This window comes from Trachypithecus francoisi, unplaced genomic scaffold (genome assembly GCF_009764315.1).
Source record: "Trachypithecus francoisi isolate TF-2019V2 unplaced genomic scaffold, Tfra_2.0 Lachesis_group12, whole genome shotgun sequence".
Lineage (NCBI taxonomy): Eukaryota > Metazoa > Chordata > Mammalia > Primates > Cercopithecidae > Trachypithecus > Trachypithecus francoisi.
Genome location: NW_022681457.1, coordinates 98,894,332 through 98,913,328, shown reverse-complemented (window position 1 = coordinate 98,913,328; position 18,997 = coordinate 98,894,332). Strand labels below are relative to the sequence as shown.

General features: G+C 48.7%; 2 non-coding genes across 2 annotated transcripts; one reads left to right on the top strand and one right to left on the bottom strand.

Moving 5' to 3' along the window:
- The first annotated feature begins 7,067 nt into the window (after positions 1-7,067).
- On the top strand, positions 7,068-7,150 carry LOC117094062. The gene has a single exon (XR_004441389.1).
- Positions 7,151-12,352: 5,202 nt separating this feature from the next.
- Positions 12,353-12,460, bottom strand: LOC117094093. Its single transcript, XR_004441418.1, has one exon. It is a non-coding gene; the product is annotated as a small nucleolar RNA U13 (small nucleolar RNA).
- Between the last annotated feature and the right edge of the window lie 6,537 nt (positions 12,461-18,997).

The following is an 18,997-nucleotide window of genomic DNA, read 5'->3' as shown; positions in this document are numbered from 1 at the left end:
ACATATTATGAGCTCTTTGAGGTCAGGTACTGAGTCCTGCAGTTGCCCCCGCCACTCACTCTTGCAGCACACATCCCCCTAAATCACCAGGGTCCAGAGTCCCTGCTTTAGGCCCTCCTCTCTTGCCAACACACTGTTGTCACCCCCATCCTTCCAGCAGCCAAGATAAAGTCATCAGGAGAGAGTGTTGGCAGCCCTGCACTGTAGTAATTAAGCCCCGGATCTCATTAAATCTGTGGCTGATGGTGGCGGCCACAGAACCTGAAAAGCTTAGTGCAGATCAGAGAGCGGCTCCCTTTGGCCCGTTAATCCGTGCTGTGCAGCTGGCCAGAACACTCAGGACAAGCCAGAAGTCCTGGTCATGAGATCGACAGCTGGAGGTCATTTCTTTCAGTCTCCTACTCCCAGACCAGGCCATGCTGGAGCCATTTACTGGCCAGTTGAGTTAAAAATTTCCCAGGGATGGGCATGTCACCGCCTCCTTTACCTCCTTTGTCACAGTTAGGAAGATCCTCCTTGGGCACAATCTGACTCTTCCCTGTTGCAAAATAAAACAGTTGAGTTTAACTACACTTCCTTCCAATCCGGTCTTTTCTAGGATAAACAACCCAAATGCCTTTACCTTTTAAGCAAATGGTTGATTTTCCAGCATTTTCATCATAGATCTCATCCTCCAATAGCCCAAAGTTCTCTTCAAATCTGCTGTCAGCTACCATCCTAACTCTGGCCTTTACTTTGCTGGTAAATTGCTTCAAGTTGGTATTTGGGTGACCAACTTTGGATTTCCTTTTTTTTTTGGCGGGGGAACAGGGACAGAATCTCACTCTGTGGTCCAGTGGTGGGATCACGGCTCACCGCAGCCTCTGCCTCCTGAGTTCAAGCAGTTCTCCTATCTCAGCCTCCCTAGTAGCTGGGATTACAGGCACATTACCACTAATTTTTGTATTTTGAGTAGAGATGGGTTTTCACCATGTTGGTCAGGCTGATCTTGAACTCTTGACCTCAAGTGATCTGCCCACCTTGGCCTTCCAAAGTGCTGGGATTACAGGTGTGAGCCACCACGCGCCACCAGTGGACAAAACTTTTAAAATAAAGGTAGAATAGGTATACAGTAGACTATGTAATGTGCACTAATCTTACATATACACTTTAACTTCTTAAAAACATTTGCTATAACTACCATTTACTTCAAAATGTAGAACATTTCCAATATCCTAAAAGGTTGGCTTCTCGGTTTGTAATCAATCACCCCCACCCATCGTCCAGAAGGAACAACTACTTTCCTTCTCTTATCATCAACTAGTTTTGAGAAGCAACATTTTTAAACTTTGACAATAACATTTTATGCTCACTGATAGGTGATACTTGTGTCGATGCCATTCCAGTCAAAGACCACTGGAAACATACCTGTAATTAAACAAGTTGTATTAATTACTCATTGCAGCAAGGGAGAATGCAAGCAATGGGGAAATATGGGTACGGGGGTGCATCTCAGTAGGAGGATGGAAGAAAGAACTTACAGAATTTGGGCTTTTGTTAGATAATCTGGGGAGAGTTTAAGGAAGCAGGGCTTGGCTTTGGATTGGATGCTGTTAAGAGCAAGGGTAATTCTATGACTGGGGGTCTGGATAAAACGTATCTAGAAGGAGGGGAGGCTAGACCAAGGCTGAAGCTGTCATAGGTAAGAAGCAGCAGTCTCTCATTTTAGCAGAGACACGGGGATGGTTGGTCTTTTTTGTGGTTTGGACATACCCATTTTTTGTTTGTGTTCAGACATGATGACAGAGTGGTCCTGTTTGTGTTTTGATCCATCACAGTCACAGAGTGGCCTTGTCTGCTGTTGACGGTCTGTGAAGTTGTTTATGTTCAACAGGACAAGGCCAAGGCCTGGCTGTGAGTGTTAGGCTGCCCCTGGACTTTGGGGGCTACTTTCCTCTTTCTTACATCCCAACATATGGTGACATCTCTTCTGGGCTGCATGCTTGGCATGTAGAAATGATTTGTCTTGGTCGGGTACGGTGGCTCACGCCTGTAACCCCAGCACTTTGGGAGGCCGAGGAGGGCAGATCACGAGGTCAGGAGATTGAGACCATCCTGGACAACATGGTGAAACCCCATCTCTACTAAAAATACAAAAATTAGCTGGGTGTGGTGGCGCGCACCTGTAATCCCAGCTACTCAGGAGGAAAAGGCAGGAGAATCGCTTGAACCCAGGAGGCAGAGATTGCAGTGAGCCGAAATCTCGCCACTGCACTCCAGCCTGGCGACAGAATGAGACTCCAACTCAGAAAAAGAAAAAGAAAAAGAAAAAGAAAAAGAAATGATTTGCCTTTGTGTCCTTTGGGACTTCCTAGTTAGTGGGGAAAATGGACAAGAAAACAAATAGACACCATTATCAAGCACTAAGGGTCTGGTCTCTGGAGACAGGCTGCTGAATTTAAATCCCAGCTCTACCACTTACTAACTGTGAGAACTTGGGCAATGACTATTCTCCAAGCCTCAGTTTCCTCATCTGTAAATTGGAATGACAATAGTATTTATATTATGGAATTGTTGCAAGGGTTAATGAGCTAAACATGGATCACTGGTTACTTAAGCAGGTCGAACTTGGAAGGGGGCCAAGATGGATCCAGGTTTTGGGGCTTGAAACTTATACAGTTTTGGGGGGCTCTCTTTAAAAAAAAAGAATTGTAGGCCGGGTGCGGTGGCTCATGCCTGTAATCCCAGCACTTTGGGAGGCCGAGGTGGGTGGATCACCTGAGGTTAGGAGTTCGAAACCAAACTGACCAACATGATGAAACCCCATCTCTACTAAAAATACAAAAATTAGCTGGGTGTGGAGGCGTGTGCCTGCAGTCCCAGCTACTAGGGAGGTGGAGCCTGTAGTGAGCTGAGATCGCGCCCCTGCACTCCAGCTTGGGTGACAGAGTGAGATCTGTCTAAAAAAAGGAAAGAAAGAAAGACAATTTAAAAACATATTTTTCAAAATTTGCAAAACATATGACCTGGGAACACATTGCTAGGTCTCCTTCCAGGCCTGAGAAGAGGTTCTGGAGCTAAAACTTCATTAGTTTCTCAATAACTCTGACTGTGGGAAGAGACAAAGAGGCAACATTATACAATAGCTTTATTCTTTTCAAATCATTGTCTTCAAATAAGCACTCCCAAAATGTCCTTGCCCTTAGCTGGAAACTGCTCCAGTACTCTTAGCTCTTTCTTGCATTATAGCCTACACATCAGTGGGCCATGCACTAGTGACAGAGAAACTGACTTAGGTCTGGTTTTGCATATAGCTACACCTTGTCGTTATCAGCATTGGGACCCAGGTGGAGCTCAAATGAATCCTTTTGAACACCTTGTTAACAAGAATTGCTTCACAAAGGTCAAGAACAGGAACTGTCCTTCTTTCCTTTGCTATTGTAATCATTTTTCCATTCAAAAAATACGTATTGAGGCCGGGTGCGGTGGCTCACGCCTGTAATCCCAGTACTTTGGGGGGCCGAGGCGGGCAGATCAGTTAAGGTCAGGATTTCAAGGCCAGCCTGGCCAACATGGCGAAACCCCGTCTCTACTAAAAATACAAAAATTAGCCAGGCACGATGGTGGGCACCTGTAATCCCAGCTACTGGGGAGGTTAAGGCAGGAGAATTGCTTGAACCTGGGAGGCGGAGGTTGCAGTGAGCTGAGGTCGCATCACTGCATTCCAGCCTGGGCAACAGAGTGAGACCCTTTCTCAAAAAAAAAAAAAAGTATTGAGCACTTAGTATGTCCCAGGCATTTTGCATGGCACTGCATATAAAGCAGTGAATAAGAGGGATCAATTCCCCGCTCACATGGTGCTTTCATTCTAGTGAAGAGAGACAGATTTCAACAAACACACACAGGTGGAGCGCGGTGGCTCACGCCTGGAATCCCAGCACTTTGGGAAGCTGAGGCAGGTGGATCACTTGAGGCCTGGAGTTTGAGACTGGCCTGGGCAACATAGTGAGACCCTGTCTTATAAAAAATTAAAAAATAAAATAGCTGGGTGTGGTAGTGCGTGCCTAGGCTGAAGTGGAAGGACAATTTGAGCCTAGGAGTTTGAAGCTGTAGTGAGCTATGATTGCAACACTGCATTGCAGCCTGGGTGACAGAGTGAGACCTTGTCTCTAAAACAAAAACAAAAAACCCCAAACACACACATAACCAAGATAATTACATACTATGTTAAATGCTCCACAGGAAATAGGATGCTGCTTTGATGGAGAATGAAGGGAGTGAGCTACTCTCAATAGGGTGGGAGGGAAGGATTCTCTGAGGAGCTGGCGTCTGAGCTGAGCCCAAGCATACCTACCATTTATTGATTATCTCCTAGGCGTCAGCCGTGTCATTAGGTAACTTTCAAATACTTTACATTTAATCTTCCTGTGAAGTATGTCATATGCTTTCCATTTTTCAGACGAGAAAGCAGAGGCTCAAAGAGGTAACAGCAGACAGTGTTGACACCTGCCTCATAGCCCCTCATCCCTTCTCTAAGTTCCCTTGCCAGTGTGGTAGTTTTCAGCATGCTCAGGGCTCTGCCACACAAAAGCCTGCTTCTCTTGGCTTCCTTGCCTCAGAGCTTTCTTAGGTATTTATGAACCAGGAGGAATAGGCGTGTTATGTACCCCAAGGGCAACTTTCAACCATCAAGAGAGTTGGTGCCTAAATGCCCAACCTCCTCGTCCTCATATAGAAGATTTTTTCTTTCTTTCCCTCCCTCCCTCCCTTTTTTCCTTCCTTCCTTCCTTCCTTCCTTCCTTTCTCTCTTTTTTTCCCTCCCCTCCCCTTCCCCTCTTCTCTCCTCCCCTTCCCCTCTCCTCCCTTTGCTTCCCTACCCCTCACTTCCCTTTCCTTCCCTTTAAATTAAGAAACAGAGTCTGGCTCTGTCGCCCAGGCTGGAGTGCAGCGGCACAAACAGAGCTCACTGCAGCCTCAAACTCCTGGGCTCAAGCAATGTCCCCATCAAATAGGATGATTTCACACTGCCTCTCAAAGGGTCTCCAGCAGAACTGCGCCCGGGTGCTCCTGGCAGCAACCCACACATTTATGCACCCTTTATTACCTTTTCTCTTCCCGGTCTTACTTTCTCCATGCCCCACTTCTGCTTCCTGAAATTACCTCCGCAATTTAGTTCCGGCACCTCCTGAGTCTCAGGATCTGCTGATGGGAGAACTCAAGCTAAGACTAAGTGACTTGCCCGAGGCCACCCAACCTAGTGGCAGAACTGAAATTTGCAGCTAGGTCTGCCTGGATCACATTCCACAATCCTCACTGCGTACCCCATGACAGCAAGCCTGAGATGGAGCCTAAGCCTTTTATTTTATATATATATATATAGTTTCTTCTTTCCAACTTTTTTTTTTTTTTTTAGACGAAGTCTTGCTCTGTTGCCCAGGCTGGAATGCAGTGGTGCGATCTCGGCTCACTGCAAGCTCCACCTTCTGGGTTCCTGCCATTCTCCTGCATCAGCCTCCCGACTAGCTGGGACTACAGGCGCCCACCATCACGCCTGGCTATTTTTTTGTATTTTTAGTAGAGACAGGGTTTCACCGTGTTTGCCAGGGTGGTCTCGATCTCCTGACCTTGTGATCTGCCCGCCTCGGCCTCCCACAGTGCTGGGATTACATTCTTTCCAACTTTTAAGTTTGAGGGGTACATGTGGAGCTAAGCTTTTTAGTCTGGCTCAAGCCCTTCATGTCCTGACCCTAGCTATCTTTTTTGACTTATCTCCCACCTCCTCATTCTTGGTCACCCCTTGCTCCAGGGACAGCAAACTGCTTGGGAACATAACGTTCTCCAACCCTGCCATGGCCTGTCACCCCTGCATACCTTTGCAAGTGCTGTCTTCTCTGCCAAAATATGGGTTGACTCTGTGTGGTCCAGACAATAACCACCCTGGCCCCACTCCACCCAAAGAATGCCAAACGCCAGTGTCCAGCCCTGGGAAGGAACATGTTTGTGCCAAGCGCTCGGCACACCTGAGCTCATTCAGTTGGCACAATGATTCTGAGAGGTCAGTAGCTCCACCCCCAGTTTGCAGGTTCAGAAACCAAGGTACACAGAGGCCAGGTGACTTACCCAAGGTCTTACAATTAATGGCTGGCAAAACCAGGATTGAACTCGGATTTCCCTGTTCTGCTACCATAACTTGATGCCTGGCTGGAGGGAAGGGATGGAAACTGGGTTCTCTGAGGCTGCTGTCACATTCCCTGTCTGCCAAGCCTAAGTGTAGAGATGGGGGGCATCTGCCAAGGCAGCTGCCAGAGCCCTGGCTGGGAGGAAAAGGGACTACGGAGCCCAGAAGGAAGCCAGGTTGAGGAGACTTCCTGCAAGGAAAGGAGTTGGTCATCCTGCTCACTCCCACCTGGGAGGGGGAAGCATTACCCTTTCTGCTTTCTGGCTCCTTCCAGGCCTTTGGGAGTTTACTTGGCCTCAACAACGTCCTGCTTCTGAGAATCTCTCATCAAAAATGATTCTTGGAAACTGGGCCAGTTCAGGGATGCCTAGAGGCCAAGGCAGGCCTGATTTCCTGCTCTTAGTGTTCTCTTCCTGGCCCCCAGCCCTGTTATCATCAAGCCTATCAAATGCCTGGTAAAGGCTTGCCAGCCTGCAGAACATAAGCTGATTTGGTGAGCACCAAGTTCTCAGTAGCTTTGGAGAAATTGGATGGGGTTAGAATGGGAGTGGGGGTGGAAACCTTGCTAGTAATATCGTGCCAATCTCTGCTTAAAATTTCTAGGGAGACTGCTTAGCGTGACATAGCACTGGTTTTGGGTACAGGGCAGGGCAGAAGGGTTGGCAGCAGATGGGGTGCAGCACGTGTAGTAGGGTAGGGCATTCTTAGGTCCTCAGGGGAGTGTTTTCCTTCCATGATCAGATCCCACTGTAGGTGGCAATGCCTGCTGGGAGCCTGAGAAAATTACACAAACATGGCAGGTAAAGTGGGGTCAGGGACCTGGGACGGGGGCAGGAGAGGCGAGGGGCAGCTGGCGACGCTGGAGGGGAGAGAGGTATAGAGACGCCTTTGCTGCAATAACTGTGAGCCCTGGCCAGTGATGAAGTCACCATTGTGCAGTCTGAGTTCTGGGAACCAGGTGACGGAGTGTGTTCTAAGAACCGACTGTGGGCCGGGTGCGGTGGCTCATGCCTGTAATCCCAGCACTTTGGGAGGCTGAGGTGGGCGGATCACCTGAGGTCAGGAGTTGGAGACCAGCCTGGCCAACGTGCTGAAATCCCATCTCTACTAAAAATACAAAAAAATTAGCCGAGCATGTTGGCACCTACCTGTAACCCCAGCTACTTGGGAGGCTGAGGCAGGAGAATCGCTTGAACGCAGGACGTGGAGGTTGCAGTGAGCAGAGATCATGCCATTGCACTTCCCAGCCTGGGGGACAGAGTGAGACTCCATCTCAAAAAAAAAAAAAAAAAAAAAAAAACAACAGAATGAACTGAGGCCAGGCAAAATAAGACAAGATAAAATAAAATCCCTCTGGGATTGCTTGCAGCCTCCACAACAGACGTTGCAGGCCTTACAGAAGTCATTCAAGATCTGGATCAATTTCCCTCAGCCAGGCAGATTCACACCCCCTTCACATCCAACATGACCAGCCGGTCCCTCGACGCACGTGTGCTCAGCCACCTCCATGCATTTCACACCCAACATGATCAGCTGGTCCCTTGACACGCATGCACTCAGCCACCTCCATGCATTTCACACCCAACGTGACTGGCTTGTTCCTAGACACATTTCACACCCGACATGATCAGCCAGTCCCTAGACACCCGAGTGCTCAACCCCTTTCATGCATTTGTTTGTGCTGCCCTTCTCCCGTCTGCTTCCTGTCTCGTCCTTCAAACCCAGTAGAGATGTTACTTTCTCTGGGATGTCCTCCTTGGCTGATTGCTCTGTACTCCCAGGTGCTTCTCTAACACTTGTTGGCATCCCTAGGACAGCACACATAACCCTGCAATGAAGTGACCAGGGTGCAGGTCTGCCTCCGCATGTGACCGTGGGCTCCTGGAGGGCGAGGGTACCTTCTTATTCATTTCTGTGGGCCTAGCACAGCACCTGGCATGGTGGGTATTGGTTAAAAGATGAGGGGCCAGCCCAGGTAACATGGCGACACCATGTCTCTACAGAAATATTTTTTTTTGAAACAGAGTCTCACTCTGTTGTTCAGGCTGGAGTGCAATGTCCTCCTGGGTTCAAGTGATTCTCCTGCCTCAGCCTCTTGAGTAACTGGGACTACAGGCATGCACCACCACACCACAGCTGGATAATTTTTGTATTTTTAGTGGAGACAGGGTTTCACCATGTTGGCCAAGCCGGTCTCAAACTTCTGACCTCAAGTGATCCGCCCACCTCAGCCTCCCAAATCCTGAGATTATAGGCGTGAGCTGTCAAGCCCGGCTCTACAAAACTGAAAAAAAAAAAAAAAAAAAAAATTAGCCATGTGTGGTGGTGCGCGTCTATAGTCCCAGCTACTCGAGAAGCTGAGGTGGGAGGATCACTTGAGCCCAGGAGGTAGAGGCTGCAGTGAGCCATGATTGCTCCATTGCACTCCAGCCTTGGTGACAGAGCAAAAGTCTGCCTCAAAAACAACGACGACAATAACAAAAGAATGAGGGGCTGAGTAAGAGGCATAAATGTCTTCAAGGTTCAACCAAGTCAGTTAAATTGGCCTGAGACAATAGGGAGCAGGTGGGACAAACTGGACAGTGAGTGACTTGTGTGAAGGGATTCAAACTCAATGAAAGAACATTAGGGAGAGGGTGGCAGCCTGTGCCTCTAATCCTGGCTATTCAGGAGGCTGAGGCAGGAGGATCGCTTCAGCCCAGGAGGTCAAGGATGAGTGAGCTATGATCACAACTATGAATAGCTATGGTACTCCAGCCTGGGCACCAGAGTGAGACCCAGCCTCTACATTAAAAAATAATGGGACTGAGAGCGGTGGCTCACGCCTGTAATCCCAGCACTTTGGGAGGCCAAGGCGAGTGGATCACCTGAGGTCAGGAGTTCAAGACCACCCTGACCAACATTGCAAAACGCCATCTCTACTAAAAATACAAAAATTAGCTGGGCGTGGTGGCGAGCACCTGTAGTACCCGCTACTCGGGAGGCTAAGGTATGAGAATTGCTTGAACCCAGGAGGCGGTGGTTGCAGTGAGCCAAGATTGTGCCACTGCACTCCAGCCTGGGCAACAGAGTGAGATTCTGTCTCCAAATAATAATAATAATAATAAAATAAAATAAAAAATAATGTCAGCCACATGTGATGACTTACACCTGTAATCCCAGCACTTTGGGAGGCCAAGGTGGGTGGCTCACCTGAGGTCAGGAGTTCGAGACCAGCCTGGCCAACATGGTGAAACCCCGTCTCTACTAAAAATACAAAATTAGCTGAGTGTCGTGGTGCATGCCTGTAATCCCAGCTACTTGGGAGGCTGAGGCAGGAGAATCGCTTGAACCCAGGAGGTAGAGGTTGCAGTGAGCCAAAATTGTGCCACTGTACCCCAGCCTGGGCGACAAGAGTGAAACTCCATCTCAAAATAAATAAATAAATAAAAGTCATCAGGCTACTGCCCTTAGGGTCCTACAGTCTATATATATATATATATAGAGAGAGAGAGAGATACATATATATATATATATTTTAATATGGAGTCTTGCTCTGTCACCCAGGCTGGAGTGCAGTGGTATGATCTCGGCTCACTGCAAGCTCTGCCTCCCGGGTTCACGCCATTCTGCTGCCTCAGCCTCCCGAGCAGCTGGGACTACGGGTGTCCGCCACCACACCCGGCTAATTTTTGTATTCTTAGTAGAGACGAGGTTTCACCATGTTAGCCAGGATGGTCTCGATCTCCTGATCTTGTGATCTGCCCGCCTCGGCCTCCCAAAGTGCTGGGATTACAGGCTTGAGCCACCGCGCCTGGCCAAGATATTTTTTTTTTTTAAAGAGAAAGAAAATTGGTGGGTGAAACATAGTCTCTGATAAAACAACAATGTGCTAGTATTTATTGTGTGCTTACTCTGTGTTGAGAAATACAGCTCTGTGGTTCCAAGCATGGACTCTGGAAACAGGCCGCCGGGTTTGAGTCTCGGCTTTCCTGCCTGTTAGCTGTGACACTTTGGTCATGTTATTTAACCTCTCTGAGCCTCAGTTTCCTCATCTGCAAAATAGAAAGTGTAACGATATCTACCTTAGAGGGTTGTGAGGATTCAAAGAGTGAATAGTAAACAGAAAGTACATAAAATAGTGCCTGGCCCATGGAAAACCTCCAGGAAGTGTTGGCTGTTATTGTTCCTTGATGGTGAGTGTTCATGGAAGGCCTGGCTGAGAAGGTGACTGTAAACTGAGCCCTGGACATGGGAAAGGAGCCACCCAGCTGAGCTCTGAGCGAAGACGTTCCAGGCAGAGGGAAGAGCAGAGGAAGGCTCCCAAGGCTCGACTGTGTGTGAGTGCAGGAAGAAGGCAGTGAGGCTGGAGCCCCAAGGAAGAGAGGGCAGAGGCAAGGGCCTGGAGGGCAGGGAGGGGCCAGTGCTTGGTGGGCCTTCTAGGTCATGGAAAAAAGTCTGGGTTTTATTCTAAGTATGATGGAAGCCATCAGGGACTGGCTTATGGTGAGGCCAGCATATCACGAGATTACTGCCATTGAAGAGATTATAGTCTCGTGCCTATAATCCCAGCACTTTGGGAGGCCGAGGTGGGCGGATCATGAGGTCAAGAGATAGAGACCATCCTGGCCAACATGGTGAAACTCTGTCTCTACTAAAAATACAAAAATTAGCTGGGCATGGTGGTGGGTGCCTGTAATCCTAGCTACTCGGGAGGCTGAGGAAGGAAAATCACTTGAACCCCGGAGGCGGAGGTTGCAGTGAGCTGAGATCACGCCACTGCACTCCAGCCTGGCTGAGACAGAGCGAGACTCTGTCTCAACAAAAAAAAAAAAAAAGAGAAAGAAAGAAAAAGAATGTCTCAAAAAAAAAAAAAAAAAAGAAGAAGAAGAAGAAGTTTGTTACACTCACAGATCCCAAAGGGGGCATGCTATACCATGGGAGACACATGAGGAAACACCAGGGTCTGTCAGGTGGCAGAGGGGAAAACGGGTGGGCAAGAGCCTTTAGTGTGGTTTTGATACCAACCACAGGTTCTTGGGCTGCCAATGCAATCGAAATTGACATGAGGCCAAAAGAGTTTAACCAGACAAGGCTTCATTGGAGCTTATGCCTTGGCATAAGGGAGGCAGCACAAGAGAGCGAGAGAATTCCCTGGCTGACTCCCTGAAAAGAACTGGCTGGGATTTTTTATTAGGCAAAGCATGAGAATTGATGGTGGGTAGGTTATGCAGGCTGGGCTGGGCAAAGCGTGTGAGAGGTAGGAGATGCAGGTCAGCACATCTAGTTGGATGGTTTTCTTGAGTAATGGGCCACCTGGTGGTGGTCTGGCCAGTAGCAACAAGCCTGTAAATCAGATATTATTCCACAACCATTGGATCTCCTAAGGCCAGTTCCTGGATTTCTTTAAGTAAAAGACATGGTTACACATTATGAGTGCACAGAACAATATAGAATGGTGATTTTCTTTGTTTGGCCAAAGCCTTGGGGTTAGCGGGTATGGTGTCAGCGAGGTAATGGTGTGGGTTTTATGATCAGCAGATGTATGAAAGAATGCTCTAGTGAGGGTGAGCTGAAGCCAAACCCTATCCCCACTCTGTCTAGGTTCCTTGGAAAGGAACGGGCAAGGCAGGGTAAGCAGGCTTAGCATTTTTTCGTTTGAATACTGTCAGCTCAGGGGATAGGGGCTACCCCTAGTAGTCTGGTACCTGGCTCTGGGGTGATGAGGGCAGGAGAATCGTTGCCCTGAGTGTGAGAGCCCAATAGAGGAGGTGGCGTGGGGTGTGGGCTCTTGATTGGTTGGTTTGCACTTGAAAGGCATACTCCAGGGCCCTTTGCTTGCTGTCTCTAGGAATTGGCTAGCTCTGAGAGGCGCAGTCTTTCCAGGGTCAGCAAGGTCCCAGTGACAAAGCAGTAAAATACAGGCAATAAAAAGACATGGTTAATACAGGGTCAAAGCCAAGGAGGGAGTGGGCTTATATTTTACCAAGATCCTCTGGCTGCTGGAAGGAGAAAGTACTTTAGTAAGAAGAGAGGAAAGCAGGGACCAGAGTCCAATGCAGTGATCCTGGTGGGCAAGGGTGTCTTAGCTTAGGGTGAGGGCAGGGGAGGTGGGAGCGAGGCTGGTTTCAAGGTTTGTGTGGAGGTGAGACTGATGACCATCCAACAAGGAGCCTTTCAGATTACAAGAAGCAACTTTTTTTTTTTTTTTTTTCAGGTCAGACGGGGAATGTGCCGATGTCGTAACAAGGATTGAATATGGTGGCACACCTCACACAAATGTGTGACACACCCAATCATCATGCTCATGAACTACAAAAGGATCTACAAGAAGCAACTTGAGGCTCATTCTGTTCTTATTTCTGAGATTCACATTTATGCTTCCTCCCCTAGTTAGCTCTGTTACCCATGCTGGGGTGCAAGGGTACAATCACAGCTCACTGCAGCCTCAACTTCCCGGGCTCAAGTGATTCTGCCACCTCGGCCTTCCAAGTATCTGAGACCACAGGCACGTGCCACCATGCCAGGCTAGTTTTTCTTTTTGGTTCTTTTTTTTTTAGAAATGGGGGGGTCTCACTATGTTGCCCAGGTTGGTCTTGAACTCCTGGACTCAAGTGACTATCTCACTCTTCTGATGCTAATAGCTTATTAAAGCAATTTAAGGAGATGACACCTCCAGGATTAGAGGTAAACATAAAATGTCCAACATAGTGTCCAGTACATAGTAGGTACTGAACAAATCCACTGCTTTTTCTTCCATAAGGAAAAGTTAAAAAATCCAGCAGATCTCGTGCCAGATAGACTGTGGTTCAAGTATGGGCTTTACCCCACACTGGTTGGGTGACCCTAGACAAGTGATTTCTTTTTTTTTTTTTTTTTTTTGAGATGGAATCTCACTCTTGTTGCCCAGACTGGAATGCAGTGGCGTGATCTTTGCTCACTGCAACCTCTGCCTCCTGGGTTCAAGTGATTCTCCTGCCTCAGCTTCTCGAGTAGCTGGGATTACAGGCACCTGCCACCAGGCCTGGTTAATTTTTTTTTTTTTTTTTAGTAGAGACGGGGTTTCACCACGTTGGCCAGGCTGGTCTCGAACTCCTGACCTCATGATCCACCTGTCTTGGCCTCCCAAAGTGCTGGGATTACAGGCGTGAGCCACTGAGCCCAGCCTAGACAAGTGATTTAATCGCCCTGTATCTCCCTTCCTTAATCTGAAAGCAGAGATAAGAGGGCCTTGCTCTTCTAGTAGTGGTGAAAGTTAAGTGAGGCAAAGTATGTAAGGGTCTCAGCCTTTGCAGGGGCTCCACCAATTATAGCAGTAGTTATCACATACTCAAGAATGGCAGTCTGGGGCCAGGTTCCCAAGATGGGGCCAAGACTCAAAGAGAAATGGGACAAAGCCCCCTTCATCTCCTCCTTGGTGCCCAGTTCTGGCCTGCTTCCCTCCAGGCCTGATCCCTGCCCTCACCTCCCATCTCTACTGGGCATCTTCTCAAAGAGCCAACAGAAAGCTGCGTTCACTCTGCCAAGAGGCATCCCTGGAAAAGGAGGAGAGGAGAAAGAAACCTTCCTGTCTGGGCTTTGGAAAGCAGACTGTTAATTACCTGGGGCTCCCAGCAGCCTGCCTGTTAGGTAAACATTTGCCAAGCTGGCTCCATGCATTAACCCCTTGTTACCCAGAGCTGAAGTGTTCGGAGGTGGGCTGCTCTAGAAGGGTCCAGAAACTAACTGGAGGGAGGCTGAGCACGACTTCTGTAGCCTTCAAATGGGTCCAATTCAGGTGAGACATTCAGGAGGATGGCATAGAATGACTTCAGGATCAGGGTTTGAAATTTACTTCACTTGACTTGTCCCGAGACCCCTGCCCCGGCAATATGGGGTGTTCCCTAGACCTCTGTCCCAGGAATACAACCCCCAAAGGAGTGGCCAGGACTAAAATCTCAACCTGCAACTTGAGGTATGAACAAGTTCCTGTGTGTGAGGGGATGGACCAGGGATACCTGGTCACCTTAATCCCCCCTGGCTTTCTTTGGATAACAGAAACTCACTCTAGAGGAAGCAGAGACCCACCTCCCAGAGGGAGAGACCCTGGGTGGTGTTTAGGGGTGGCTGGTGTATGGTTGATGCACCTGACAGCAATAACTGAAGAAACAAGAGCTGCCACGTGAAGAATGCTGAGGGAGGGTGCTACGTGAGGATACCATGTGTGTGTGTGTGTGTGTGTGTGTGTGTATGTTTGTTTTGAGACTGAGTCTTGCCCTGCCACCCAGGTTGGAGTACAATGGCGCAACCTTGGCTCACTGCAACCTCCGCCTCCCGGGTTCAAATGATTCTCCTGCCTCAGCCTCCAAAGTAGCTGGGATTACAGGCACCTGCCACCATGCCCAGCAAATTTTTGTGTTTTTAGTAGAGATGGGGTTTCACCATGTTGGCCAGGCTGGTCTCGAACCCCTGACCTTGTGATCCACCCACCTTAGCCTCCCAAAATGCTGGGATTACAAGCATGAGTCATCGTGCCTGGCCGAGGATGCTATATAAACTGCATTTATTTTTGCAAGCAGTTGTGGTTCTCCCATCCAGCTTGCCACCATGGGACCACCCTGTATGTAAGTCTCCGCAAATAAATCCTATATCTCATTTTGTGGCTTCAGTTCTCTTCTGTAGCCTCTTGAAGCTGGTGTAATCCCAGTGGAGGTCCATTTGGGTCTGGGACAACATTAATTAGAGTTAGACTTGGTCTTAGGCAAGGTGGCATGAGGGGAAAGGTAAGGCAAGGTAGGCTCGGGTTGATTACAATGATCACTTGTGTATTTACCTGTACAGTTTGCCAAGCACTTTTCCACCTTTATCTCATCCAACGAGTCCCATGGTAAGCCTGTGAGGAGGGAATTAGCCTCCTGTGATGCAGTGGCTCAGATCCAGGCTGTTACTCACTGGCTGTGTGGCCTTGGGGCAATCACTTCACCTCTCTGAACCTCATCTGTAAAATCGGGGGAATAGCCATCTGCCCTGGCAGTTTTGTTGTGAGGCTTAAATGAAATTGTGGATCTAAAGAGCTCAGTAGTGCCTGGCACATATTCAATCTCTCCTTGAATTCCCTATTTTACAGAAGAGGAAAATGAGGCTGGGTGAGCTCCCAAATTATAATCCTCTAAATGTAAAAAAAAAAAAAAAATCATACAAATACACAATAAGCACATGTCTCTGTTGTTAATTTCACTAATTCATGAGGCAGATCTCAGGATGACAGAGCTGGTTCAGAGAACCCAGTGATAGGAGTCGAGGAGGCACAGGGAATGCCAGAACAAGATTGCTAGATTCCAAATTGGGAAATGCTCTATAGTGCTTGAACTAGAACCTTTAGGGGTGATCTCTGTTAGTCAGAAGTCATTTGTATCACTGTTGGACAAAAATCATTTGTAACTTATCTGTTTTCTATACATTAGCACCATAGTTTTCAGACTTATTAAATGTTTGGGCCAGGCTGGGCACGGTGGCTCATGCCTGAAATCCCAGCACTTTGGGAGGCCGAGGTGGGTGGATCACTTGAGGTCAGGAGTTCGAGACCAGCCTGGCCAATGTGGTGAAACCCCATCTCTACTAAAAATACAAAAATTAGCCGGGCATAATGGTGGGCGCCTGTAATCTCAGCTACTTGGAGGCTTGAGGCAGGAGAATTGCTTGAATCTGGGCCGAGATCGCGCCATTGCACTCCAGCCTGGGCGACAAGAACGAAACTCCGTCTAAAACAAAAACAAAATAAAACAAAAAAAGTTTGGGCCCCAATACACAGGGTGTAAAAACTCAAACAAGGCTAGGCACAGTGGCTCATGCCTATAATCCCAACACTTTGGGAGGATGAGGCTTGGGCCTAGGAGTTGGAGACCAGCCTGGGCAACAGAGAGATAACTCGTCTCTACAAAAATAAAATAAAATAAAATTAGCCAGGTGTGGTGGTGTGGGCTGTAGTCCTGGAGTACTCCTGTACTCAGGAGATTGAGGTGGGAGGATCACTTGAGCCTGGGAGGTCAAGGCTGCAGTGAGCCATGATTGCACAACTGCACACTCCAGCCTGGGCAACAGAGCGAGATCCTGTCTCCAAAACAAAAAAAAAAGTTAAAGTTACTCCCCTTTAGGGACTCCTACGACACTTGAGGGCTTGTTATGCAATGCCCCAGTGGGAGGATTAAGACCACACAGGCTCCTCATTGCTTCACTTCTAAGCTTTATAAAATTTTTCTTACCAAAGTCATGTTGACAGGATGGGAAAGGGAAGGATTGACCTACCAAACTATGTCAGGATTACTTCTGAGTAAGAATTTCAGATCTTTTTGCTCTGAAAAGCCTAGTTCTGCTACCACTTTAGGTTGATGATAAGAAAACGAAACCCCGAGGCTGGGCGCGGTGGCTCATGCCTGTAATCCCAGCACTTTGGGAGGCTGAGGCGGGCAGATCACCTGAGGTCAGGGGTTCAAGACCAGCCTGGCCAACATGACAAAACCCCGTCTCTTCTAAAAATACAAAAATTAGCCGGGCCTGGTGGTGGGTGCCTGTAATCCCAGCTACTCGGGAGGCTAAGGTGGGAGAATCGTTTGAACCTGGGAGGCGGAGGTTGCAGTGAGTGGAGATCGTGCAACTGCATCCCAGCCTGGGTGACACAGCGAGACTTTGTCTTAAAAAAGAAAAGAAAAACCCGGGACCAGTTCTGGTGGCTCACATTGTAGTCCCGGTGTGTTAAGAGGCCGAGGTGAGAGGATCACTTGAGCCCAGGAGTTTGAGGCTGCCATGAGCTGTGATTGCACCTGTAAGCTCCAGCCTGGGTGACAGAGTAAGACTCTGTTTCTAAAACAAATTTTAAAATAAAAAATAAATTTAAAAAAATGAAAAAGAAAATGAAGGCCCAGGAAAAGGGTGTGACTTGTCCAAGGTCACACAGCCACGCCTAGAAGAGGAGCAGAGGCTAGAACCTGCTTTTCCCAACCCCCATCCCCAGGTCCCCCAGATGGCTTCCCTGGCCCTGCACCCTGTGGGGTCCAGGAACTGCTCTGCATGCTGGCAGGGGTGGGGGGTCTACAGGGGCAGACTGAAGCATCTGCTGGAGTTGACTGATACTGCAGAGTCTTGGGATTCACCATGGCTTATGGTTATCTGCACTCAAGCAAGTGAGAGCTGTGACCTCAGTGCCTCTGGAAACCTCCAGCCTCTGCACTTGCTAATTCTGCAGTGAGACACTCAGGCAGCCCAGAGCTGCAGGAACAAACAGCCATAGACAAGAAGCAGCAGATGGGTTTCCACGGTGATCATTTCCTGGAGTCCAAGTATCTTCTTTCTTCCTGAATGGAGGTGGAGGTGCAGCAAGAGAAACAGGGAGGGGGAAGCCCAAGTCTTGGTCCAGATCCACCCAGATGGATACCTCGGCACCCCTTGGGCAAGTCACCTCACCTTCCTAGGTCTGAGGAGGGACAGAAGGATGCCATTTGCTAGGCGCCTGCTCCACACCAGGCATGGTGTGCTGAATGCTACACACTCACTGCCTCATTTCTTTAATCTCCTTCCCAGCAAGCCTTCAGGGAAGGAGCTATTATTAGCATCCGCATTTTGCCGATAGGAAACAGAAGCAGAGAGGTGAAGTAACTCCACAGGAACACACGGCTTGTTAAGAGCACTTGAGCTGTGCTCTTAACCACAGCACACACAGTGCTGAGTCCCTTCCTCTGAGGACCAGAGCCATTCCTTCTGGAGATTTCAGGCCCAGCCTGAAGCAGGAGGGAGGGAAGGAAGGCCAAGGAGGGTGCAGAGAGGAAACGCGTCAGGTGAAACATGGTATTGTTAGCCCCCATTTTCTGCCTGGGCGTCCTAGCCAATATGACACCTGGTGCTTCAGGCAGGAAGCACCCCCATGTCCAGGCAGCCCCCAGGCAGCTGTGACACCACCACAGCTGTGACACACGCTGCAGTGTTCAGAGCTCCGAGATGCCTCCAGAGGCATCTGTGTCCTCAAATTCACAAAAATGCCTGCTTCAACCCTGTCCTCTAAGAAACAAGTCCTTTACCTCCTCCAGGAAGCCTCTTCCATTGCACCCGAGGCCAGGCCCTCTCCTCCCCTTCAGTGCTATCCTCTCCTTCCTGCTCTGGCTTATTCCCATCGCCCAAAGTGTTCATTTCTGTCCCATTGATCAGAGCCCAGGAATAGGATGGGGGCTCCTGGTGGCTTTTTTGAGCACCGAAAAGCCTGATGGAGGCCCCTGGCAGATCCCTGACCTCAGTCCTGCCTGCCAGGATGCCCCTGCCTTCTCTTCCTCCATCCAAGCCCCAGGGCAACCATGTGAATCGCAGGTTAGACAAGCCCAGGTTCCAGCTGGCCTGAGAGCTTCCTCCACAGGGGTGAAGGTAGGAGAAGGCTTATGTATGTGCACAAATATGGGCATGGGCAGAAGCCAGCCAGGGAGCCCAGGACTGGGGTGGGGGACGCATAGAGCTATTAATAGAACGGGATTAGGTATTCCTCCAAACCCCAAACCAGCTGAACTTGGCTTCCTAGCCATCTCAACTTTGTCCATCCCTCCATTCCTTCACTCATCCAACAAGTATTTGTTGGATATATATATATCTTAAAAAAAAATAAAGACAGTCTTGTATGTTGCCTAGGCTGATCTCAAACTCCTGGGCTCAAGAGATCCTCCTGCTGACATTCCAACTTCAGCCTCCTGAGTAGCTGGGACTACAGGTGCATGCCACCATGCCTGGCTTTTTTATTCATTTATATCTGTTTTATACATTTAAAGATGGGGTCTTCCTCTTGTGCCCAGGCTGGAATGCAGTGGCACCCATAGTTCATTGCAGCCTAAAATTCCTGGGGTCAAG